General features: G+C 46.7%; 1 protein-coding gene across 5 annotated transcripts in view; it reads left to right on the top strand.

Annotated features, from left to right (window-relative positions):
* Positions 1-27,293, top strand: part of sema3d (sema domain, immunoglobulin domain (Ig), short basic domain, secreted, (semaphorin) 3D) — a 118,646-nt gene that overhangs the window by 3,442 nt on the left and 87,911 nt on the right. The window lies entirely within an intron of this gene.

The raw sequence follows: 27,293 nt of genomic DNA, 5'->3' as shown, positions 1-27,293 counted from the left end.
CTCTCTTCTCCAAGACATGTTCATCCAGATCGTAACTCTCTGTGATGTGTAGACACTTTGTGGAATGTCTCCTTCGTACACTCCAGGACAGAAAGCTCCAGTCATGAACTGCAGTCAGAGAGAGAGAGAGAGAGAGAGAGAGAGAGAGAGAGCCCGTCTGGCAGAAGTCCAGAGTTTCTGTTTGAAGACGATTCAGGAGTAAATAAAACAGTGAAGTTTCTCATCTGTGCCAGCCTTCAATCTGACTAATGATGGTGAAACACTACAATACTGATATCATTATAACCTACACAATACACTTTTCTGAAAGTATTCAAGTTACTTTTTTAACCCTTTGATGCAAAACATGGGTCAAAAGTGACCCGGCTGAGTTTTTATCTTCTATATCTTTGCAATAAATTAATTCCATCATTCAGTATTCAAGGTATTCCTCAATTAACTTGTTTTTGATCATCATACATCCTTATTTTATTTTTTCCTTTCTTACTTTTTGAATAAAAACCCTTTTTGTATCACTACCCTTCTAATGCACAACACGGGTCAAAAACGACCTGCATTCATTTTCCAGGTTATTTCATGTATGGCTGAGTGTTTCTATGATATACTTTTGAAATAAATTCATTTTGTCATTTACTTTTCCAAATATGCAGTAAATATGTTGTTTTTGTTTAGCACAAACCATCATTTTTATTTTTCCTTTCTTAAGTTATGAACAAGCACAGCTTTTGTAATTCTACATCAAGTTTACACACATGGGTCAGAAACGACTTGCATGCATTTACAACCCCGATTCCAAAAAAGTTGGGACAAAGTACAAATTGTAAATAAAAACGGAATGCAATGATGTGGAAGTTTCAAAACTCCATATTTTATTCAGAGTAGAACATAGATCACATATCAAACGTCTGGGGACTGAGGAGACAAGTTGCTCAAGTTTAGGGATAGGAATGTTAACCCATTCTTGTCTAATGTAGGATTCTAGTTGCTCAACTGTCTTAGGTCTTTTTTGTCGTATCTTCCGTTTTATGATGCACTAAATGTTTTCTATGGGTGAAAGATCTGGACAGCAGGCTGGCTAGTTCAGTACCCGGACCCTTCTTCTATGCAGCCATGATGCTGTAATTGATGCAGTATGTGGTTTGGCATTGTCATGTTGGAAAATGCAAGGTCTTCCCTGAAAGAGACGTCGTCTGGATGGGAGCATATGTTGCTCTAGAACCTGGATATACCTTTCAGCATTGATGGTGTCTTTCCAGATGTGTAAGCTGCCCATGCCACAAGCACTAATGCAACCCCATACCATCAGAGATGCAGGCTTCTGAACTGAGCGCTGATAACAACTTGGGTCGTCCTTCTCCTCTTTAGTCCGAATGACACGGCGTCCCTGATTTCCATAAAGAACTTCAAATTTTGATTCGTCTGACCACAGAACAGTTTTCCACTTTGCCACAGTCCATTTTAAATGAGCCTTGGCCCAGAGAAGACGTCTGCGCTTCTGGATCATGTATTAGATACGGCTTCTTCTTTGAACTATAGAGTTTTAGCTGGCAACGGTGGATGGCACGGTGAATTGTGTTCACAGATAATGTTCTCTGGAAATATTCCTGAGCCCATTTTGTGATTTCCAATACAGAAGCATGCCTGTATGTGATGCAGTGCCGTCTAAGGGCCCGAAGATCACGGGCACCCAGTATGGTTTTCCAGCCTTGACCCTTACGCACAGAGATTCTTCCAGATTCTCTGAATCTTTTGATGATATTATGGACTGTAGATGATGATATGTTCAAACTCTTTGCAATTTTACACTGTCGAACTCCTTTCTGATATTGGTCCACTATTTGTCAGCACAGAATTAGGGGGATTGGTGATCCTCTTCCCATCTTTACTTCTGAGAGTCGCTGCCACTCCAAGATGCTCTTTTTATACCCAGTCATGTTAATGACCTATTGCCAATTGACCTAATGAGTTGCAATTTGGTCCTCCAGCTGTTCCTTTTTTGTACCTTTAACTTTTCCAGCCTCTTATTGCCCCTGTCCCAACTTTTTTGAGATGTGTTGCTGTCATGAAATTTCAAATGAGCCAATATTTGGCATGAAATTTCAAAATGTCTCACTTTCGACATTTGTTCTATTGTTCTATTCTATTTGTTCTATTTCGACTATGTTCTATTGTGAATACAATATCAGTTTTTGAGATTTGTAAATTATTGCATTCTGTTTTTATTTACAATTTGTACTTTGTCCCAACTTTTTTGGAATTGGGGTTGTACTACAGCGTTTGGTGGGAACTATGAATTGTGCTTGTGTCAGACATTTCACAGCTCAGCACAGCGCCCTTTGCCCATCTAATACATGTAAGTAATGTTTTTCAATTGTTCTAACATTACCTTAGAAAAAAATCGATTATGTTTAGGTTACCTTGAGAGTGAGTAGATTACTTGTCAGAAAGTTACAAGTAATTACTATTAGCTACCGAGCTGTTGACATATTCTACTTTAGTTAGCTAATTTTATTGTAGTTGGCTTAGCTAACTACATAGTTAATAAATAAATAACTGGCCCCATCCACTGCTAAAGTAATTACTTGAAAAAAATTATTATTATAGTATTAAGACATTTAATTTTAAATCGCACTTGGATGACCCATGTGTAGTAATATAAAAAGTATTTTTGTTCATAAAGTAGGAAATAAATAAATAAATTAATGATTTGTGGTAATTAAAAACAAGATATTTAAAGAATACTTGGAATATTCAATCATAAAATAAATTGATTTCAAAATATAGAGCAAAGAAAAACTCAGTCAGCATGAAATAACCTGGAAAATGAATGCGGGTCATTTTTGACCCATGTTGTGCATTAGAAGGGGTGTGCATATGTTTTGCATCAAAGGGTTAACACTGACTAACTCAGTTTTCACTCAGAGTCATAATTTATTGACTGGATTAACATATTTTAATATGCAGTTTCTGTTCTTGATTTGAAACTTGGGACAAAGCAGTAGCCCGGATCACTGGGACAAGCACATTTCATGTCCAGGCTTTTTAGTTCGTTGTTAGCTCATCCGACCAACAGGTGATGAGCTTATGCCATCATATCATGTGTTGGCCATTGTTCGTCTGGCATCATCCACATTTCACGAAAATCACCTCTTCTCTCTCATTTTACACCGATTTTTATTACTGGTTTATTTACCTCTGTTTGTCCATTTGTCTGTATCTCCGTCTGTCCGAAACACCCTTTTTCTCAGCAACCACAAATCATAGCCACTTGGTACCAAACTTCAGCTTGTGGTTCTATACCGTGTATACCATTTTCAGGCCTGTCGCACATCGACTTCCTATTTACCGACTGAATGTATTTACGAAACATATAGCGTGGATTTACAAAATTTTTGTAACACTTTACTCAGCAACTTCAAATCACAACTGCTTGATATTTGGTACCGAGCTTCAGCTTGGGGTTCTATACTGTGTATACCGTTTTCAGGCCTGTCGCACATCGACTTCCTGTTTACCGACTGAATGTATTTATGAAACATATAGTGTGGATTTACAAAATTTTTGTAACACTTTACTCAGCAACTTCAAATCACAACTGCTTGATATTTGGTACCGAGCTTCAGCTTGGGGTTCTATACCGTGTGTACCGTTTTCAGGCCTGTTGCACATCGACTTCCTGTTTACCGGCTTAATGTATTTACGAAACATATAGCGTGGCTTTATAACATTTTCATAACATTTTTCTCAGCAACTACAAATCACACCTGCTTGATATTTAGTACCAAGCTTCAGCTTGGGGTTCTACAGTATACCGTGTATACCGTTTTCAGGTCTGTCGCACATCGACTTCCTCTTTACTGGCTTAATGTATTTACAAAACATATAGCATGGATTTACAAACTTTTTGTAACATTTTTCTCAGCAACTATGAATCACAGCTGCTTGATATTTGGTATCAAGCTTCACCTTGGGGTTCTATACCGTGTGTACCATTTTCAGGTCTGTCGCACATTGACTTCCTGTTTACTGGCTTAATGTATTTACAAAACATATAGCATGGATTTACAAAATTTTTGTAACACTTTTCTCAGCAACTACAAATCACACCTGCTTGATATTTGGTACCGAGCTTCAGCTTGGGGTTCTATACCGTGTGTACTGTTTTCAGGCCTGTCGCACATCGACTTCCTGTTTACCGACTGAATGTATTTACGAAACATATAGCGTGGATTTATAACATTTTCATAAAATTTTTCTCAGCAACTACAAATCACACCTGCTTGATATTTGGTACCGAGCTTCAGCTTGGGGTTCTACAGTATACTGTGTATACTATTTTCAGGTCTGTCGCACATCACTTCCTGTTTACTGGCTTAATGTATTTACAAAACATATAGCATGGATTTACAAAATTTTTGTAACACTTTTCTCAGCAACTAGGAATCACAGCTGCTTGATATTTGGTACCAAACTTCAGCTTGGGGTTCTATACCGTGTGTACTGTTTTCAGGTCTGTCGCACATTGACTTCCTGTTTACCGACTGAATGTATTTACGAAACATAGCGTGGCTTTATAACATTTTCACAACATTTTTCTCAGCAACTACAAATCACAGCTGCTTGATATTTGGTACCGAGCTTCAGCTTGGGGTTCTATATCGTGTATACCGTTTTCAGGTCTGTCGCACATCGACTTCCTGTTTACTGGCTTAATGTATTTACAAAACATATAGCGTGGATCTACAAAATTTTTGTAACACTTTTCTCAGCAACTATGAATCACAGCTGCTTGATATTTGGTACCGAGCTTCAGCTTGGGGTTCTATACCGTGTATAGCGTTTTCAGGCCTATCGTACATCGACTTCCTGTTTACTGGCTTAATGTATTTACAAAACATATAGCGTAGCTTTATAATATTTTCATAACATTTTTCTCAGCAACTACAAAATCACACCTGCTTGATATTTGGTACCGAGCTTCAGCTTTGGGGTTCTATACCATGTATACTGTTTTCAGGCCTGTCGCACATCGACTTCCTGTTTACCAACTGAATGTATTTATGAAACATATAGTGTGGATTTACAAAATTTTTGTAACACTTATACGAAAGTGCGTTGAGTCTTCTTTCTTGCAAGGCAGACGTCGTGATTTCGGATGGTCCAATGAGCGGGGGTATCTCTATATGTCTGTATGACGCGAAGGTCCACAGAGAGAGAGAGTGAACTGAGGGTGACCAGGTCACTTATAGAGTCGGTGACGTAGGTGATCATGGAGGACGTGACGTAGGTCATCGTGGGAGTTAGTTGATGGAATTTGTAGTTCTAGACAGGGACTGTGGCTGTCCCTACATTCCCCCTTTTGGTCTCAGGGGTATGACTGAGTCGTAGCACTGAGAGCACAGTACAGTACAGTCCACATGTCCATAGTCCTTGAGGTAGCATCCTCTGTACAGTCCATGGTGTCCTGTGAAACCTGTGTAAACTCATGAGTCCTAGTAAGACAGTTGGAGGCATAGGCATTTGGGCCAATATCAGGCTGTAAGCATTTGGGCATATAATCACTCTCTATCTAACTAGGTCAAAATCACATCTATAAAAAAAAAACATTAAACACTACATAGTTACTTCATTTCCGATGCATAAAAACAAGAGAAGAGAAGGAATGAAGGAAAGAAAAGAAGTATTAGTGCTTGGGTTAGTAAGCCTAATCTTCTGGAAAGGTAATAGCAGCGGGTGGTCTGGCCAGAAAGCGTGCGCTACTGCGGCTAAAGCTGTCAGGGACGCAGACTATCTTATCCAGCTTGGCGTGTAGTGTTCTTATGTATTTGTGTAGCATGTATGCGATGCCAGTGGTTAAGACCCAGCCACTGAGGAGAAGTCCCAAAGCAATCAGACTTATAGTAGATCCTAGATCAGATGACTCTCTGACCTGGTAGTGGGATACCAAAGTCGAAATTCCAGTCTGGCCTAAACTAACTTTCACCGTTTTGGTCCCTTCAACCAGTAGTTGCTGTTGGAGGGTGTCATTGATCTCAAGATCATTACCTTGAAATGCGTCTATCATTTCAATCTCAGAATCATACCTGTCAGTACTAAGATGGTGTAGGGTGATATCACCTACATGAATGGTGGCTCCCTGTGGTACACTAAGGAACACTGTTTGGTTTGGAATTTTCATCCTGGTGGCTGTGTCGTGCTGATCGTATGACATCAAGACTTCAGTTTTTGGAGTGTTAACAACCCACCGATTACCAGCTCTCTCTACTCTAGTTTCCATATCCTCGTCCTTTGCGGACATTTGACCTACACACTTTTGTTCGGGCGCTTTTGCCCTCAAACCACACAGGCGATCTGTAATGTCTCTAATGAATGGGTTGCCATGGTCACTGTGGCCTTGCCCTCGGTCTCTCCTGGCCTTACCTTGCCGATTGTTCCACTCACCCTGGTGATGGCTCGGCAAGGGGCGGTTCGGACCGGGATTTCTCCAGGTGGGTCCCCCTTTTGGAGCTTCACCTCCTTCTAAGGCTAGCGGGGGCCTGTCTGCACCCTGGAGACTAAGGACCTTGGGTTCATCATCATTTCTGTCTGTGGTTTTGACAATGGTCTCCCAGGTCATTTGGGCTAGTTGTCTAATTTCCCTCATTGAGTAGAAACCTTGTCGACACGTCAGTGTGACTTGAGTCCGCACGCTTGGGTGGAGGTTATGTAAGAAGAGGGATTTGAAGCCTCTATCTTCTTCCAAGCCTGGTGCGCTACTACCCTGGAAATAGGCAGTACGTAGCCATCTATAATATTTACGAGGCGCCTCAGACCGTTTCTGTTTAATTTGTATTGCACACAATGTCGCGGAGGTTTCATCCGTGTACGGCGCATATTCTTCCCTCATGTAATTGCGAAGTTTCGAATAGCTATCGCGAACGTCTGGGGGTAGCATCTCTAAAAAGGCACGAACGCTGCTACTGGAGGTCTTTCAGATCAGTTTAAGTTTCTCTCGCGTTGTGGCTTTCGGCAGGTCCATCAGGCATCGGCCAATTTCTCGCGAATAATCATTTACATTTGTTCTTTTATTGTCAGGATCGAATCACTCAACATCTTTGGCAAGTAGGTCAATTTGCCGTATGCGAGGGGCTTGGTGCATGTCCTTGTGTGGCCTCCTTGGCTCTCCTGAGTACTCACTATCTGAGCTACTCTGGTATTGCTCCCGTTTCGCACTAGATTCGTAGTCTGATTCATCCGAAGATGGATCAGGGATACTGTAGCGCACTGACCTGGGTGTGCTATGGGCCTGGGCTCAGGATGAGCGCAGTATGGCTCCACCCTGGCTAAACGACGAAGGAGTCGTGTAGCGAGTTGATGGAGTTTGGCGGGATGTCTGGTCCTCGGCCAGGTAATCCACGGTGTCCGGTTCGGACGCCTCTTCCCGGTCTGAGCTTCGGTGCATTGCTGGGGGTCTTTCACGCCCCTCGCGCCCTTCTTGGGGGGTCTGCTCCTTGGCAGCCCTCTTGGCAGCCTTTTCGGCTTTCTCTAGCCTTTTGGAGCAATCATCAAGGGAGTTTTTCAAGAGCTCACGCTCCCTATATAAATCATTGTTATCAGCTGCCAGCTCGGCGTTGCTGGTGGTCAGCCTGTCAACCTCTCCGCGGAGGTATCTGATTTCTAAATCAGTATCTTGGAAGTGTAACAGGAATAGCCTACCTAGTGCCTCTTGGACACTAATAGTTGTTCTTTTGGGATCTCTCATGTGTTTTATTGAGTTATCTATGTTATTTTGGCATTCATCCTTACTCATGTTCCTAATGTTTGCTTTTTTGGAGGCAGAGCCGTGAATGAGGTCTGCGATGACATCAAAGAGAGACACGTCTTGAGCGTTGTCTTCAGCCTCTGAGACACGAGGGGATGCCATTTTACTTAGGTTGGATATTAGGTAATTAATTAATCAATGAGTTAATTAATTAATTAATTATTATTAATTAATATTAAGTATGTAATTAATTAATCAATTAATAAAGTTTGTTTTTGTTTGGAAATGCTATCTCTCATCCTAAGTTATTAATAGGTTATTAGTATTTTGTGATATGGTTATCACGCTACTGTTAACCGTTTAACATGCCTGAGGATATACCTTGGCAGTGGCTTAATCAAACTGATAATTTATCTGTTGTTGCAACAATATTCAAGAAGTCAACAAACCAATCGCCTCACATGGGGCACCAATAAATATGTGGGTGCAATTGGTCTTAAGTGATCAGTCTCATTAAATCAGTCTCATTAATAATACCATTAATTTTGGTGTTTAATAATAAATTACCAAACAGATAAATTATGGTATATTCCAAATTATTATGATCACCACTGATGCAGCAATAATGTATTACTTACCGTATTACATAGACACTACAGCCAATAGCATTCGTATACACTTGGGTGAAGGCAATTTGGAGTTGTGTGACTTCAAGGATACAGCAGCAAAAACAAGCACAGTTTAATAGAATAATTGAATTTATTATAACAACGATACTAAATGGGTAATAGCAGTTGAATACATTCAATATGGTCAGCAGCAATATATAGACAAGGCACAAACAGTGAGGTAGTACACTCGATGAGCGTGTGTGTGTGTGTGTGTGTGTGTGTGCGCGCATGTGTGTGTAGGAGAGGGAGATAGATGTTGTCTCCTTGCTGCCAAGCGAGCGACTGAGCTCTTAGGGCGTGTCCCATGCGCGGCTGCGCAGTGTGAGAAGGGAGGAGTGCGAGGCAGAGGGGAGGAGACAGAGAGTTTGAGTATGCATGCGGGAGGTGCGTGGACAGAATATGTGTATGCGTGAGGATGCGCAGGGTAAATAAATCAGAGATTGGAATGTTATCTAAGGTGTTGGGGGGAAGGGAAAATCACCTCGTGGTTTTCTTGAGACAAAGGAATTCGTCGTGGTTGCTAACTCCACTACCTTATAACATTACCAAATCCACTGAAATCTTGCTGAGGTCAAAGTGTGTGTAATAATGAAATTAAGGGGTGTTAGAAAAGAGAGACGAGCATGCAACAACCTATCTATTAAAACAACGGAGAAAACAGTGTAGAACAGCAATGATCAACTCGACACTCTAAGTGTCTACAGTGTGCACAATTAAACAGTTTCTGAGTTTAAATTCACACTACTTCATAAAGCTAATTCCTAAGACTAGTTTGCCCAAATGCCAGCCTTACTTCCAGTATCTTGCTCCTATTTAGGAATGCAGAGATGTCCCAAAGTTTCGCGGAGTTTCGGGTGCTCACAGAGGCTCACAGAAAGCTCATGGGTCGCTCCTGTGGAGGTGCAGAGAAGTCCTTGATCCGAAGCTTCGTCGTTCGTGAGGAAAAGTCTCTGACCAAATAATGTGCACAGCGATTAAGTCAGAAGTAATCCGGTCACTTCTAACTTTTAATTAACTGCTTGGGCTGCAGTCGTCACGTTACTTATAATGAACAAATAAACCGGTTGTAACTCAATTGAGTGAGACGACGCAACTTAGGTACTCTTTACTGTGGCCAGTGGTATGTACAAAAGCACGTTGAGTCTTCTTTCTTGCAAGGCAGACGTCGTGATTTCAGGTGGTCCGATGAGCGGGGGTATCTCTATATGTCTGTATGACGCGAAGGTCCACAGAGAGAGAGAGCGAACTGAGGGTGACCAGGTCACTTATAGAGTCGGTGACATAGGTGATCATGGAGGACGTGATGTAGGTCATCGCGGGAGTTAGTTGATGGAATTTGTAGTTCTAGACGGGGACTGTGGCTGTCCCTACATGGAGGACCAAATTGCAACTCATTAGGTCAGTTGGCAATAGGTCATTAACATGACTGGGTATAAAAAGAGCATCTTGGGGTGGCAGCGGCTCTCAGAAGTAAAGATGGGAAGAGGATCACCAATCCCCCTAATTCTGCGCCGACAAATAGTGGAGCAATATCAGAAAGGAGTTCGACAGTGTAAAATTGCAAAGAGTTTGAACATATCATCATCTACAGTGCATAATATCATCAAAAGATTCAGAGAATCTGGAAGAATCTCTGTGCGTAAGGGTCAAGGCCAGAAAACCATACTGGGTGCCCGTGATCTTCGGGCCCTTAGACGGCACTGCATCACATACAGGCATGCTTCTGTATTGGAAATCACAAAATGGGCTCAGGAATATTTCCAGAGAACATTATCTGTGAACACAATTCATCGTGTCATCCGCCGTTGCCAGCCAAAACTCTATAGTTCAAAGAAGAAGCCGTATCTAAACATGATCCAGAAGCGCTGTTAGGACTAGGACTGTTTTGGCCTCTAGAGGCCGCTGTTATTTCCTTTTCGTGTCATGTTTGTTTTGGCCTCTAGAGGCCGCCACTGTTCCTGTGTTTTGTGTTTGTGTTAATTGCCTGTTTAGTCCTGATTATTTTCACCTGTGTTCAATTTAGTTTGTGTATTTATACCCCCTTAGTTCAGTCCTCTTGTCATGGAGTCTTTGTGCTGTTATGTTTATCTCCAGTTTCCTCTGTACCGTGTTCTTTGTTTTGCACTTTGCTTTTCTTTTGGACCTAGTAGTTACTGTGTTTTTGGATCTTCTGAGCTTTGGTATTTTTGCCTTTTCTTTTCTGTTTTTTTGGCTTTTGTTTTGTACTTTTGGATTTTTTATTTTTTCCCTTATATCTTCTGAGCGTTTTTTGGATTATTACTTTTTGGATTTTTTTTGTGTATATATTGTAAATAAACCTTTTGATACTTTTTTCTACTTCTGCCTCATGCCTCTGCATTTGAGTCATCCCCCTGGTGGCCTAGTGGGGGTTTGCTGGATTATCACACCAACGAACCAGGTTCGAATCCCAGCAAAACCCTAACAGAAAGACTCCGTCATGACCGACTCAGCAGAGGCTGCTTCAACTGTCTACCCGGCCAACCTTCAGGGAATTATGGCAGCTTTGACATGCTTCGGAGCGACCATGGACGCTCACCAGCCAACGTGAGGCCCTTGCTCGCCACGAGGAACTGCTTCAGCAAATTGGGAAAACCCTGGCACAGCTGACATCTCTGCCTGCATCTCCTCATCCTGATCCCGCTCCTGCTCCAGTGCCTCCTGCCATGCTGCCTTCTTCACCTCGCGAACCCAGCCTTCCTGCACCACAGAGGTATGACGGCAAGCACAGTGAGTGCCGAGAGTTCCTTACCCAGTGTCAACTCACCTTTGAGCTTCAGCCTACCACCTACACCAGGGGTCTTCAATCCTATCCACAAAGGGCCGGTGTAGCTGCAGGCTTTCATTACAGCCAAATTGGAGGCTCACTTGATTGTTGACTGGAGACGAGGGTGAAATGATTAAACAAGTGAAATCAGGTGTAGCTCCTGCTTGGTTGGAATGAAAGCCTGCAGCCACACTGGCCCTTTGTGGATAGGATTGAAGACCCCTGACCTACACTATGGATTGCCGCAAGATTGCCTTTGTGATAACCTTATTAGCTGGTAAGGCGCGAGCCTGGGCTACTGCTATCTGGCAGAGACAGGGACCTGAGTGCCTTGATTTCCAGCTGTTTTCTGAAGAGATGCTTCGGGTCTTCGATCAGGCAGACATCAGTACCGACGCAGCCCGAAAGCTCATGTCCATCCGGCAAGGAGGAAGCGTCGCAGATTACGCCATCTCTTTCCAGACGCTCGCAGCAGTAAGTGGATGGAACGAGACTGCCCTGGTGTCAGCCTTCCACCATGGTCTGTCTGACCCCATCAAGGATGGTCTGGCCTCTATTGGATGCCCAAGTGACCTCGAAACTCTCATCTCACATGCTATTCGTCTGGACAACAGGATTAGAGAATGCCGCCAAGTCTTGAGCCCCCCCAGCCTCCCTACCTCTACCTGGAGCCCGTCTACCTCCTTCAGTGACTGTCCAGAACCCATGCAAGTGGGTCGTACTCGCCTCTCCGCATCTGAGAGGGGGCGCAGAAGGAGGGACAAGTGCTGCATCTACTGTGGCAAGCCTGGTCACTTCCGAGCATCATGTCCCGAACTCTCGGGAAAAGGACCGCCCCGTCCAGCCGAGGGAGGGTTGTGACGGGGCCTACCCTCTCTCCCGGACTCCCTGGCCAAGGAATCTACATCCCGGTCTCCATCTCCTGGGGTGAGTCTGTCCATTCTTGTCAAGCTTTGTTAGACTCAGGGGTGGCTGGGAACTTTATGGATATTCACTTCGCCCAAAGTATCAATGTTCCGACTGCACCTCTTGAAGTCCCACTGTCTGTGTCTGCCCTCGATGGCCAAGCATTGGGTGATGGAAGAGTCACCCAAGTTACTTCTCCAGTCTTCCTCCAGTCTCAAGGTCACAAGGAAGAAATATCCCTGCACCTGATTCCTTCACCTGAGTTCCCAGTTATTATAGGCCTTCCTTGGCTTACTCGCCACAACCCTCGCATAGACTAGGTAACAAGCCAGGTTGTGGAATGGGGCCCTGCATGCCATGCCTCTTGTTTGCTCTCTAGCTCTCCTGTGTCTCCTGCTGAGCCCCCTGATCTCACCGAGTTATCTCAAGTTCCCACAGAGTACTGGGATCTCAAAGAGGTCTTCAGCAAGAGCAGGGCCGCCGTTCTTCCTCCGCACCGGGCCTACGACTGTGCCATCGACTTGCTCCCTGGGACTACCCCTCCTCGTGGCAGACTGTTTTCCCTCTCTCAGCCAGAACGCAAGGCCATGGAGGAATACCTCAAAGATGCCCTGGTCTCTGGGTTCATTCGACCCTCCACCTCACCTGCTGGTGCCGGCATCTTCTTTGTCGGCAAGAAGGATGGGGGGCTCCGACTATGTATTGACTACAGGGGCCTGAACAAGATCACTGTGCGCAACCGATATCCCCTTCCGCTGATGTCCACAGCTTTCGACCTGCTCCAAGGCGCCACTGTCTTCACCAAGTTGGACCTACGGAATGCATACCACCTCATCCGTATCCGACAGGGAGACGAGTGGAAGACTGCCTTTAACACCCTGTCTGGGCACTACGAATACCAGGTGATGCCCTTCGGACTCACCAACGCACCAGCTGTTTTTCAGGCCCTAATCAATGACGTCTTAAGGGACATGATTAACCTGTACGTTTTTGTCTACCTCGACGACATCCTTATCTTTTCCAAGACCGTGCAGGAGCACCGCCACCATGTCCGCCAGGTTCTCCAGAGGCTGCTACAGAACAATCTGTTCGCCAAGGCCCAGAAATGTGAATTTCATGTTCCCGAGGTCTCCTTTCTGGGATTTATTGTACGGACAGGCCAACTCCAAATGGACCCTGCCAAGACCCTGGCCGTCCGGGACTGGCCTACTCCCAAGTCTGTTAAGGAGGTTCAGCGGTTCTTAGGATTCGCTAACTTCTACCGCAAGTTCATCAGGAACTTCAGTTCTGTAGCAGCACCCATGTCAGACCTCACCAAAGGGACAGGTGGATCTTATGTCTGGTCTCCTCAGGCGGAAAAGGCGTTCAAAGACCTCAAGGACCGCTTCTGCACGGCACCCATTCTGGTCCTCCTGGACACCTCCCAACCATTCATCGTGGAGGTGGACGCCTTGGACAGTGGTGTCAGCGCGGTGCTCTCTCAACGCTCGGAAGGAAAGCTGCACCCCTGCGCTTACTTCTCCCACCGCCTGAGTCCTGCAGAGTCCTGGTACGATGTGGGGGATCGAGAACTGCTAGCAGTCAAACTGGCCCTTGAGGAGTGGAGGCACTGGCTGGAGGGAGCGCAACATCCATTCCTGGTTTGGACTGACCACAAGAACCTGGAGTACCTCCAGCAAGCCAAGAGACTGAACCCTCGACAGGCTAGGTGGGCCCTGTTTTTCAGTCGGTTTGACTTCACCCTCTCGTACCGCCCCGGCTCCAAGAACACCAAACCTGACGCACTGTCCAGGCTGTTCTCTGCCACTAACAGGGAGAGTGAAGTCGGGCCTATTATCCCTGTGTCCCGGATTGTGGCCCCTGTCCGCTGGGGTATTGAGGATGCTGTCCGACGAGCCCAACGCCAGGATCCCGGTCCTGGGACGGGGCCACCGGGCCTCTTGTACGTCCCACATCAAGCCCGGGCCAAGGTTCTCCAGTGGGGTCACTCTTCCCCTCTCACCGCCCACCCGGGAGCTCGGAGGACCTTGGACTTCCTGAAAAGATGCTTCTGGTGGCCTAACATGGAGAAGGAAGTAAGGTCATTTGTCCTGTCCTGTGAGGTTTGCACCAGAACCAAGAACCCACGACAGCGTCCCCAGGGTCTCCTGCATCCTCTGACCATTCCCCGGCGTCCCTGGTCCCACGTGGCAGTCGGCTTCATCACGGGTCTCCCTGAGTCACAGGGTAACACGGTCATTTTGGTCATAGTTGACAGATTCTCCAAGGCCTGCCACTTCATACCACTGTGCAAACTCCCCTCTGCTCTTGAAACAGCTAAACTTATGTTTAATCATGTCTTCCGAGTCTTTGGTCTCCCACAGGACATCGTCTCAGACCGAGGGCCCCAGTTCTCCTCCCGAGTGTGGCACTGGTTCTGCAAGGTCATCAGAGCCACTGCCAGCCTCTCCTCTGGGTTTCACCCACAGTCCAATGGTCAGACGGAGAGGCTCAACCAGGACCTGGAAACCACCCTGCGAGGCCTGGCTATGGATAACCCGACATCGTGGAGCACCTGGCTGCCATGGGCAGAGTACGCCCACAACACCCTGCAGTCATCGGCCACCAAGCTGTCGCCATTCCGGTGCCAATTCGGGTTCCAGCCACCTCTGTTCCCGGACCAGGAGGAGGACGTGGGGGTGCCCTCGGTCAACCAATATGTGAGACGATGTTGCAAGACCTGGAGCAAGGTCAGGAAGACCCTCATACAGACCTCCAGAACCAACCAGACTCAGGCCAACTGCCATAGAAGACCTGCACACGCTTTCCACCCTGGGCAGCAGGTTTGGCTGTCCACTAAGGACCTTCCGCTGTGGGTGGAGAACCGCAAGCTTGCTCCTCGCTACATTGGCCTCTTCAAGGTGGTGCGCAGGGTGAACCCTGTCTCCTACCGGCTCCAGTTGCCCTGGACTCTGAGGATCAACCCCACTTTCCATGTTTCCCTGTTGCGGCCCGTACTGACGTCTACGTATGCCCCTGCCCCTAGGAACCCCCCACCCCCCCGCATCTTCCAGGGTCAGACTGCGTTCACTGTGCATCGCCTGCTTGACTCCCGCCGGGTCCGCGGCAGGTTGCAATATCTGGTGGACTGGGAGGGCTATGGTCCTGAGGAGCGCTGCTGGGTTCCTGCTCGGGATGTCCTAGATAAAGAACTGTGTCGGGACTTCCATTCGGCCCATCCGGATCGCCCTGGGAACGTCAGGAGACGCTCCTAGAGGGGGGGGGCCTGTTAGGACTAGGACTGTTTTGGCCTCTAGAGGCCACTGTTATTTCCTTTTCGTGTCATGTTTGTTTTGGCCTCTAGAGGCCGCCACTGTTCCTGTGTTTTGTGTTTGTGTTAATTGCCTGTTTAGTCCTGATTATTTTCACCTGTGTTCAATTTAGTTTGTGTATTTATACCCCCTTAGTTCAGTCCTCTTGTCACGGAGTCTTTGTGCTGTTATGTTTATCTCCAGTTTCCTCTGTACCGTGTTCTTTGTTTTGCACTTTGCTTTTCTTTTGGACCTAGTAGTTACTGTGTTTTTGGATCTTCTGAGCTTTGGTATTTTTGCCTTTTCTTTTCTGGTTTTTTTGGCTTTTGTTTTGTACTTTTGGATTTTTTATTTTTTCCCTTATATCTTCTGAGCGTTTTTTGGATTATTACTTTTTGGATTTTTTTTGTGTATATATTGTAAATAAACCTTTTGATACTTTTTTCTACTTCTGCCTCATGCCTCTGCATTTGAGTCATCCCCCTGGTGGCCTAGTGGGGGCTTGCTGGATTATCACACCAACGAACCAGGTTCGAGTCCCAGCAAAACCCTAACAAGCGCAGACCTCTTCTCTGGGCCAAGGCTCATTTAAAATGGACTGTGGCAAAGTGGAAAACTGTTCTGTGGTCAGACGAATCAAAATTTGAAGTTCTTTATGGAAATCAGGGACGCCATGTCATTCGGACTAAAGAGGAGAAGGACGACCCAAGTTGTTATCAGTGCTCAGTTCAGAAGCCTGCATCTCTGATGGTATGGGGTTGCATTAGTGCATGTGGCATGGGCAGCTTACACATCTGGAAAGACACCATCAATGCTGAAAGGTATATACAGGTTCTAGAGCAACATATGCCCCCATCCAGACGACGTCTCTTTCAGGGAAGACCTTGCATTTTCCAACATGACAATGCCAAACCACATACTGCATCAATTACAGCATCATGGCTGCGTAGAAGAAGGGTCCGGGTACTGAACTGGCCAGCCTGCAGTCCAGATCTTTCACCCATAGAAAACATTTGGCACATCATAAAATGGAAGATACAACAAAAAAGACCTAAGACAGTTGAGCAACTAGAATCCTACATTAGACAAGAATGGGTTAACATTCCTATCCCTAAACTTGAGCAACTTGTCTCCTCAGTCCCCTGACGTTTACAGACTGTTGTAAAGAGAAAAGGGGATGTCTCCAAGATGGCGGCGCACATAGTTGCTGCGGCTTATGCTTTCCTTTGTTGGTTTATTTTTGTCGGTTTACTTTTACTTTGTTTACGTGTACATATCGTTTTTTTTTGGTATGATGGCTACACACTGTGCAGAATATAAATACAGTTGGAAAGATCTCCCCAAGCTCGGCATTAATTGCCACGAACAGAGCATCTCTTCGGACTTTCTCTATTGTCATAACATTCCTCCAGAAATCGCGAGGCGCCCCGGCTCCCCATGGATCACCATCCCGGCGAGCAGACGGAGAAGGCAGCGTCGGGAGAGGAAGCAGAAGCGGGGCTGCAGAGCTGGTGTGTTAGTAAGACTGCGGAGACAACCCCATAAACCAACGCTCCCCAGCATTTTCCTCACCAACGCCAGGTCTCTTGTTAACAAAATAGATGAACTGAGGCTTCAGGTTGCAGTAGAAAAAAGCATTAAGGACAGCTGTGTCCTGCTGATCACAGAAACTTGGCTCCACTCACTCATCACGGATGCGGCTATACAGCTAGAAGGATATACAGCGCAACGTCATGACAGGACGAGTGACTCCGGTAAGAGCAAAGGAGGAGGACTGTGCGTGTATATTAATAATAGCTGGTGCACAAACACAGTATTAATAGATTGTCACTGTTCTCCGGATTTGGAGTACTTGACAATTAAATGTCGGCCTATCTACCTTCCTAGGGAGTTTAACGTTGTCCTGATCACAGCTGTTTATATACTACCTGATGCAAATGCTAACGTAGCCCTGGGACTTTTAAATAACATTAGTAGTCAACAGAGCAGATATCCTGATGCAGTGTTTGTCATTGCAGGCGACTTTAACCATGTACATTTGAAAGTAGTGCTCCCAAAGTTCTACCAGCATGTTAAATGTGCGACCAGAGGGCTAAATACGCTTGACAAGATCTATTCTAACATCAAGAAGGGCTATAGAGTCAGGCCATTACCACACCTAGCCCAGTCCGATCATCTGTCACTGCTTGCGGTTCCAGCATATATCCCATTAAGGAGGAAAAATAACATCATTATAAGAACTGTCAAAACATGGCCTGAGGGAGCCACTCAGCTGTTGCAGGACTGCTTTGACACAACATGTTGGGACATTTTTGAACATCCAGACCTGGAAGTGTTTACTGACAGTGTGTTATGTTACATCAAGCATTGTGTAGAGACTGTTACAGTAGATAAACACATACGGGTCTATCCTAACCAGAAGCCCTGGATGACTAAAGAAGTGAAGCAGTTGCTGAATGAAAGGGACACTGCCTTCAGATCAGGTGATGCGGCTCTGTACAGTGCAGCATGCTCCAGACTTAAGAGTGGCATCCGTAAGGCCAAGTCTGATTATAGGAGGAGGATTGAATACCACCTGGATAGCAACAACAGCAGGCAGGTGTGGCAGGGAATCCAGCAGATTACCAACTACAAGACCAAAGCTGGGGGTGCTGAAAGGGATGTTTCGCTGGCAGAAGATCTGAACCACTTCTTCACTTGTTTTGAGGTAAAACCATCAGAGGAAGTAATGCAACACCCCACAGCTGACAATAACAACGTCTTTATGGTGGAGAAGTATGAGATGAGGAACATGCTACGGGCTATTAATCCACGAAAGGCACCCGGACCCGATGGCATCTGTGGGCAAGTGCTAAAGGACTGTGCAGACCAGCTGGCGGGGATCTTTACCAAGATTTTCAACCAGTCACTCTCCCAGTTCACCGTACCGTCATGTCTAAAGTCCTCCACCATAGTCCCTCTGCCCAAAAAGTCAAATATCACCTCCTTCAATGATTATCGGCCAGTAGCACTCACTCCTGTGATTATGAAATGCTTTGAAAAACTGGTCCGGAAGCACATCTTGTCATTCATCCCCCCCACTTTTGACCCACACCAGTTTGCTTATAGGGGGAACAGGGCCACTGAGGATGCGGTAGCCACAGCTCTTCATGCTGCGTTGTCACATCTGGAGCAGCAGGGGAGTTATGCTCGGCTGCTCTTCATAGACTTTAGCTCTGCCTTTAATACCATCCTCCCCAACAGACTGGTGGACAAACTAACAGGCATTGGCATACCATACTCCACCTGTCTTTGGATTAAGAACTTTTTAACAGAGCGCACACAGCGAGTGCGTGTAGGTCATCACACCTCCAGGGCCCTCAGCCTCAGCACTGGCTCGCCGCAGGGCTGTGTGTTAAGTCCTCTGCTGTACACACTCTACACCCATGACTGCTCCCCTGCCTATCTCAGTAACATCATAGTGAAATTTGCTGATGACATCACAGTAGTTGGACTTATCTCAAGGGGGGATGAGTCCGCCTACAGAGATGAAGTGGAGCGTTTGGTGGGGTGGTGTGGAGCCAATAACCTGCTCCTGAACATAGCCAAGACCAAGGAGCTGGTCGTGGATTTTAGGAGGAGGAGGACTGCCATCCAGCCACTGGTGATTGAGGGGGTCTGTGTGGAGAGGGTGTCTGATTTCCGCTTTCTGGGAGTCAACATCAAGGAGGACCTGACCTGGGGCGTCAACACCACTGGGCTAGTAAAGAAGGCACAGCAGAGACTTTACTTCCTCAGAGTACTCAGGAAAAACAACATCTGTCAGAGGCTGCTTGTATCCTTCTACCGCTGCTCAGTGGAGAGTATACTAACATACTGCCTCTGTGTGTGGTTCCCAGGCTGCACTGTAGCACAGAGGAAAGAGCTCCAGGGGGTCATAAAGGCAGCACAGAACATCGTCGGCTGCCCTCTTCCCTCTCTGGAAGACCTGTACAGCACCTGCTGCCTAAAAAAGGCCAATTCCATTTTGAGAGACATATCACATCCAGGCCACAACCTGTTTGAACTGCTGCCATCTGGCAGGAGATACAGGTCCATGAAAACCAGGACAAACAGACTGAAAAATAGCTTTTATCCAGCAGCTATTACTGCACTAAATTATGCTATTAAAGTATAGTTTTATATCTACAGCATGAATGTGGAAGTGTATGGCTGTGATATGTGTGGGTGGGTGGGTGAGGTTTGAGTAGTATGTACTTGTGTGTGAGAGGTTTTTGAGTATTCTTCTAATATCTTTTAATTTTCTCTTGTTTTTATTTTAATTATTTATTGCTTCACCGAACAAGGACTGCTTAATTTCGTTGTACTTGTTACAATGACAAATAAAAGGTATTCTATTCTATTCTATTCTATTCTATTCTATTCTATTCTATTCTATTCTATTCTATGTCTCACAGTGGTAAACATGGCCTTGTCCCAACTTTTTTGAGATGTGTTGTTGTCATGAAATTTAAAATCACCTAATTTTTCTCTTTAAATGATACATTTTCTCAGTTTAAACATTTGATATGTCATCTATGTTCTATTCTGAATAAAATATGGAATTTTGAAACTTCCACATCATTGCATTCCGTTTTTATTTACAATTTGTACTTTGTCCCAACTTTTTTGGAATCGGGGTTGTAGCTTGTATATAGTGTATATAGCTTGCAACATTTACTGTGCAAGGTGGCCCACTTTAGGTCATTCCTTCTGGACTAGACGGGGCCGGACTGAGTATGCCGTCATTGGCAGTCTCGTTCATAGTTGTTCAACTAACAAGCACGTGTTACAACCAGAAAAAAGAAAATACACTGTTAGGACTAGGACTGTTTTGGCCTCTAGAGGCCGCTGTTATTTCCTTTTCATGTCGTGTTTATTTTGGCCTCTAGAGGCCGCCACTGTTCCTGTGTTTTGTGTTTGTGTTAATTGCCTAATTATCTTCACCTGTGTCCTTAATTAGTTTGTCTATTTATACCCCTGAGTTGAGTCCTCTTGTCACGGAGTCTTTGTGCTGTTATGTTTATCTCCAGTTTCCTTTGTACTGTGTTTTTTGATCTTCTTAGCTTTTGAATTTTTGCACTTTGCTTTTCTTTTGGATTATACTCTTTGGTTTTTTTTGTCTTTTGTTTTGCCCTGTATATAGTGTATATAGTTTAAATAAACCTTTTGATTCTTTTTCTACTTCCGCCTCACGCCTCTGCATTTGAGTCATCCCCCTGGTGGCCTAGTGGGGGTTTGCTGGATTATCACACCAACGAACCAGGTTCGAATCCCAGCAAAACCCTAACAGAAAGACTCCGTCATGACCGACTCAGCAGAGGCTGCTTCAACTGTCTACCCGGCCAACCTTCAGGGAATTATGGCAGCTTTGACACGCTTCGGAGCGACCATGGACGCTCATGGACGTACGCTCACCAGCCAACGTGAGGCCCTCGCTCGCCACGAGGAACTGCTTCAGCAAATTGGGAAAACCCTGGCACAGCTGACATCTCTGCCTGCATCTCCTGATCCAGCTCCCACTCCTGCTCCAGTGCCTCCTGCAATGCTGCCTTCTTCACCTCGCGAACCCAGCCTTCCTGCACCACAGAGGTATGACGGCAAGCACAGTGAGTGCCGAGAGTTCCTTACCCAGTGTCAACTCACCTTTGAGCTTCAGCCTACCACCTACACTACGGATCGCCGCAAGATTGCCTTTGTGATCACCTTATTAGCTGGTAAGGCGCGAGCCTGGGCTACTGCTATCTGGCAAAGACAGGGACCTGAGTGCTTTGATTTCCAGCTGTTTTCTGAAGAGATGCTTCGGGTCTTCGATCAGGCAGACATCAGTACCGACGCAGCCCGAAAGCTCATGTCCATCCGGCAAGGAGGAAGCGTCGCAGATTACGCCATCTCGTTCCGAACACTCGCAGCAGTAAGTGGATGGAACGAGACTGCCCTGGTGTCAGCCTTCCACCATGGTCTGTCTGACCCCATCAAGGACGGTCTGGCCTCTATTGGATGCCCAAGTGACCTCGAAACCCTCATCTCACATGCTATTCGTCTGGACAACAGGATGAGAGAACGCCACCAAGCCTTGAGCCCCCCCAGCCTCCCTACCTCTACCTGGAGACCGTCTACCTCCTTCAGTGACTGTCCAGAACCCATGCAAGTGGGTCGTACTCGCCTCTCCGCATCTGAGAGGGAGCGCAGAAGGAGGGACAAGTGCTGCATCTACTGTGGCAAGCCTGGTCACTTCCGAGCATCATGTCCCGAACTCTTGGGAAAAGGACCGCCCCGTCCAGCCGAGGGAGGGTTGTGACGGGGCCTACCCTCTCTCCCGGACTCCCTGGCCAAGGAATCTACATCCCGGTCTCCATCTCCTGGGGTGAGTCTGTCCACTCTTGTCAAGCTTTGATAGACTCAGGGGCGGCTGGGAACTTTATGGATATTCACTTCGCCCAAAGCATCAATATTCCGACTGCACCTCTTGAAGTCCCACTGTCTGTGTCTGCCCTCGATGGCCAAGCGTTAGGTGATGGAAGAGTCACCCAAGTTACTTCTCCAGTTTTCCTCCAGTCTCAAGGTCACAAGGAAGAAATATCCCTGCACCTGATTCCTTCACCTGAGTTCCCAGTTATTCTAGGCCTTCCTTGGCTTACTCGCCACAACCCTCGCATAGACTGGGTAACAAGCCAGGTTGTGGAATGGGGCCCTGCATGCCATGCCTCTTGTCTGCTCTCTAGCTCTCCTGTGTCTCCTGCCGAGCCCCCTGATCTCACCGAGTTATCTCAAGTTCCCACAGAGTACTGGGATCTCAAAGAGGTCTTCAGCAAGAGCAGGGCCGCCGTTCTTCCTCCGCACCGGGCCTACGACTGTGCCATCGACTTGCTCCCTGGGACTACCCCTCCTCGTGGCAGACTGTTTTCACTCTCTCAGCCAGAACGCAAGGCCATGGAGGAATACCTCAAAGATGCCCTGGTCTCTGGGTTTATTCGACCCTCCACTTCACCTGCTGGAGCCGGCTTCTTCTTTGTCGGCAAGAAGGATGGGGGGCTCTGACCATGTATTGATTACAGGGGCCTGAATAAGATCACTGTGCGCAACCGATATCCCCTTCCGCTGATGTCCACAGCTTTCGACCTGCTCCAAGGCGCCACCGTCTTCACCAAGTTGGACCTACGGAACGCATACCACCTCATCCGTATCCGACAGGGAGACGAGTGGAAGACTGCCTTTAACACCCCGTCTGGGCACTACGAATACCAGGTGATGCCCTTCGGACTCACCAACGCACCAGCTGTTTTTCAGGCCCTAATCAACGACGTCTTAAGGGACATGATTAACCTATACGTTTTTGTCTACCTCGACGACATCCTTATCTTTTCCAAGACCGTGCAGGAGCACCGCCACCATGTCCGCCAGGTTCTCCAGAGGCTGCTACAGAACAATCTGTTCGCCAAGGCCCAGAAATGCGAATTTCATGTTCCCGAGGTCTCCTTTCTGGGATTTATTGTACGGACAGGCCAACTCCAAATGGACCCTGCCAAGACCCTGGCCGTCCGGGATTGGCCTACTCCCAAGTCCGTTAAGGAGGTTCAGCGGTTCTTAGGATTCGCTAACTTCTACCGCAAGTTCATCAGGAACTTCAGTTCTGTGGCAGCACCCATGTCAGACCTCACCAAAGGGACAGGTGGATCTTATGGCTGGTCTCCTCAGGCAGAAAAGGCGTTCAAAGACCTCAAGGACCGCTTCTGCACGGCACCCATTCTGGTTCTCCCGGACACCTCCCAACCATTCATCGTGGAGGTGGACGCCTCGGACAGTGGTGTCGGCGCGGTGCTCTCTCAACGTTCGGAAGGAAAGCTGCACCCCTGCGCTTACTTCTCCCACCGCCTGAGTCCTGCAGAGTCCCGGTACGATGTGGGGGATCGAGAACTGCTAGCGGTCAAACTGGCCCTTGAGGAGTGGAGGCACTGGCTGGAGGGAGCACAACATCCATTCCTGGTTTGGACTGACCACAAGAACCTGGAGTACCTCCAGCAAGCCAAGAGACTGAACCCTCGACAGGCTAGGTGGGCCCTGTTTTTCAGTCGGTTTGACTTCACCCTCTCATACCGCCCCGGCTCCAAGAACACCAAACCTGACGCACTGTCCAGACTGTTCTCTGCCACTAACAGGGAAAATGAAGTCGGGCCTATTATCCCTGTGTCCCGGATTGTGGCCCCTGTCCGCTGGGGTATTGAGGAGGCTGTCCGACGAGCCCAACGCCAGGACCCCGGTCCTGGGACGGGGCCACCAGGCCTCTTGTACGTCCCACATCAAGCCCGGGCCAAGGTTCTCCAGTGGGGTCACTCTTCCCCTCTGACCGCCCACCCGGGAGCTCGGAGGACCCTGGACTTCCTGAAAAGACGCTTCTGGTGGCCTAACATGGAGAAGGAAGTAAGGTCATTTGTCCTGTCCTGTGAGGTTTGCACCAGAACCAAGAACCCACGACAGCGTCCCCAGGGTCTCCTGCATCCTCTGACCATTCCCCGGCGTCCCTGGTCCCACGTGGCAGTCGACTTTATCACGGGTCTCCCTGAGTCACAAGGTAACACGGTCATTTTGGTCTTAGTTGACAGATTCTCCAAGGCCTGCCGCTTCATACCACTGTGCAAACTCCCCTCTGCTCTTGAAACTGCGAAACTTTTGTTTAATCATGTCTTCCGAGTCTTTGGTCTTCCACAGGACATCGTCTCAGACCGAGGGCCCCAGTTCTCCTCCCGAGTGTGGCACGGGTTCTGCAAGGTCATCGGAGCCACTGCCAGCCTCTCCTCTGGGTTTCACCCACAGTCCAATGGTCAGACGGAGAGGCTCAACCAGGACCTGGAAACCACCCTGCGAGGCCTGGCTATGGATAACCCGACATCGTGGAGCACCTGGCTGCCATGGGCGGAGTACGCCCACAACACCCTGCAGTCATCGGCCACCAAGCTGTCGCCATTCCAGTGCCAATTCGGGTTCCAGCCACCTCTGTTCCCGGACCAGGAGGAGGACGCGGGGGTGCCCTCGGTCAACCAATATGTGAGACGGTGTCGCAAGACCTGGAGCAAGGTCAGGAAGACCCTCATACAGACCTCCAGAACCAACCAGACTCAGGCCAACCGCCATAGAAGACCTGCACACGCTTTCCGCCCTGGGCAGCGTGTTTGGCTGTCCACTAAGGACCTTCCACTGCGGGTGGAGAACCGCAAGCTTGCTCCTCGCTACATTGGCCCCTTCAAGGTGGTGCGCAGGGTGAACCCTGTCTCCTACCGGCTCCAGTTGCCCCGGACTCTGAGGATCAACCCCACTTTCCATGTTTCCCTGTTACGGCCCGTACTGACGTCTACGTATGCCCCTGCCCCTAGGAACCCCCCACCCCCCCCCGCATCTTCCAGGGGCAGACTGTGTTCACTGTGAATCGCCTGCTTGACTCCCGCCGGGTCCGCGGCGGGTTGCAATATCTGGTGGACTGGGAGGGCTATGGTCCTGAGGAGCGCTGCTGGGTTCCTGCTCGGGATGTCCTTGATAAAGAACTATGTCGGGACTTCCATTCGGCCCATCCGGATCGCCCTGGGAACGTCAGGAGACGCTCCTAGAGGGGGGGGTCCTGTTAGGACTAGGACTGTTTTGGCCTCTAGAGGCCGCTGTTATTTCCTTTTCATGTCGTGTTTATTTTGGCCTCTAGAGGCCGCCACTGTTCCTGTGTTTTGTGTTTGTGTTAATTGCCTAATTATCTTCACCTGTGTCCTTAATTAGTTTGTCTATTTATACCCCTGAGTTGAGTCCTCTTGTCACGGAGTCTTTGTGCTGTTATGTTTATCTCCAGTTTCCTTTGTACTGTGTTTTTTGATCTTCTTAGCTTTTGAATTTTTGCACTTTGCTTTTCTTTTGGATTATACTCTTTGGTTTTTTTTGTCTTTTGTTTTGCCCTGTATATAGTGTATATAGTTTAAATAAACCTTTTGATTCTTTTTCTACTTCCGCCTCACGCCTCTGCATTTGAGTCATCCCCCCTGGTGGCCTAGTGGGGGTTTGCTGGATTATCACACCAACGAACCAGGTTCGAATCCCAGCAAAACCCTAACATACACATCCCATTGACATTCTCAATACAGTATTTAATTGTATATGCCATGTGATGCTCTGAATATCGCACTTGCTTTTGAATTCCAGCTCCTGGTGTGCTACACATTGGCTGGGTTGTGATCTGGCTTATTCTTTTTATTCAAGGAGAACTGAAGGCAAATTTGTTATTATCAGAATTCTATTTATCTCATTTTATGAAATATAGGAATGCATTTTTGATCGCTATTTTGTCACTGCTATAACAAGTTATGAGTGTTTGAAATATGCTCTGTAATATATCAGTCCACATGTCAAAGCAACGGCCGTAAACGAGATTCATTGAGATCTGTGCGAGACATCGTAGGACGGAAGTAAAACGTACAGCGGAAATCAAAGTGACCAACATCTGCCAACATTGTCAAAAGACGCGCACGCCCTCTTTTGAATGCTGACGTAATCAAGCCGGAAGTTTTGTTCGGTATGATAGCAATCAGGAAAGTTTGAAAAAAGTAGGCAGTAATCGTTATTTAAACTCGTTTTTGTGCAATATTTCGTTTGGAAAACAGTTTTCAAAATGGCGGCACTGACACCTGGCTGACACTTCACGTTTCAAAGTCTCGCACAAGTCTCGTGAAGATTGCGCAGATAAGTAACGCCTGTTGTCGACCAAACGAACTAAATCCAACATGGCTAAAAACCGAATAGGCCGATAAGTATAATATTTAATTGCAATTAGTTGCCAATACGAGTCACGATATAAGGTTACTAAAACCAAAAACGTAATTGAATAACACGTTAATTAAGAAATAAAACAAGTTTAAAAATGACTTCAGTTTTCCGTTAAGTGTGTTAATTAGCACGTGTACACGACAGATGATATTTTCTGAATCAGGAACACAGAGGTACGTGGACACACTGATGAACCTGATGAACCTGAGCTAAATCGGTTTCGACAGAAAGCGGTTATATTACTCTTCCGCTGCTACATGCAGTCAGCTCATGGTTAACCATTTTGAGAAAAACACACTAGCCACACTCTAATCATAGACTATGTGCATGATGTCATGATGTCAGGACAGAACACACCATCTCATAGCTGAAATGCTGGTCAGTGACCTGCTGCATTAGAAATGTTTATTACAATTGACTCATCAGTTGCGTTATATGGTCAAAAGTTTGTGGACACCTGACCATCATACCCACATGTCGTTGGTCCACAAAGTTGAAAGCATGCAATTGTATAGGATTTCTTGACAGGCCCAAACCTGTTCCAGCATGACAATGCCACTGTGCACAAACCAAGCTCCAGGAAGACATGGCTTGCCAAAGTTGATGTGGAACAACTCGAGTGTCTTGAATCGAACCTTTACCTCAACTCCACTGAACACCTTTGGGATGGACGGGAACAATAACTGCACCCCAGACCTCCTCATCTAACATCAGTGCCTGATCTCATGCATGCTCTTGTGGCTGAATAGACTTAGTAGAAAGACTTTCCAGAAAAGTCAAGATTATTATAACCGCAAAGTGGGACTCAATCTGGAATGGGATTTTCAGAAAGCACAAATGAAGTGTCCATAAAGTTTTTGGCCCTATAGTTTTTCTGGGCAACCAATGGAACTTTATTGCCCTGGTGGGCTTAGTTAATGAATTCCCAGCAGTGCCCTTGAGAATGTCCCTTAACTCTTGGCTGCTTAGCTTACATTGTACTCTGTATTACTTGTAAGTGACTTTTTTAATAAATAAATGTAGGTTAATGACACAAAACATGATAGCTGGCCTAAGCAGAAGAAAGATTTCCAGAACTGTTC

Source organism: Neoarius graeffei, chromosome 6 (genome assembly GCF_027579695.1).
Source record: "Neoarius graeffei isolate fNeoGra1 chromosome 6, fNeoGra1.pri, whole genome shotgun sequence".
Classification (NCBI taxonomy): domain Eukaryota; kingdom Metazoa; phylum Chordata; class Actinopteri; order Siluriformes; family Ariidae; genus Neoarius; species Neoarius graeffei.
The sequence above is the reverse complement of the archived record's forward strand: the minus strand, read 5'-3'. Positions and strand labels throughout refer to the sequence as shown.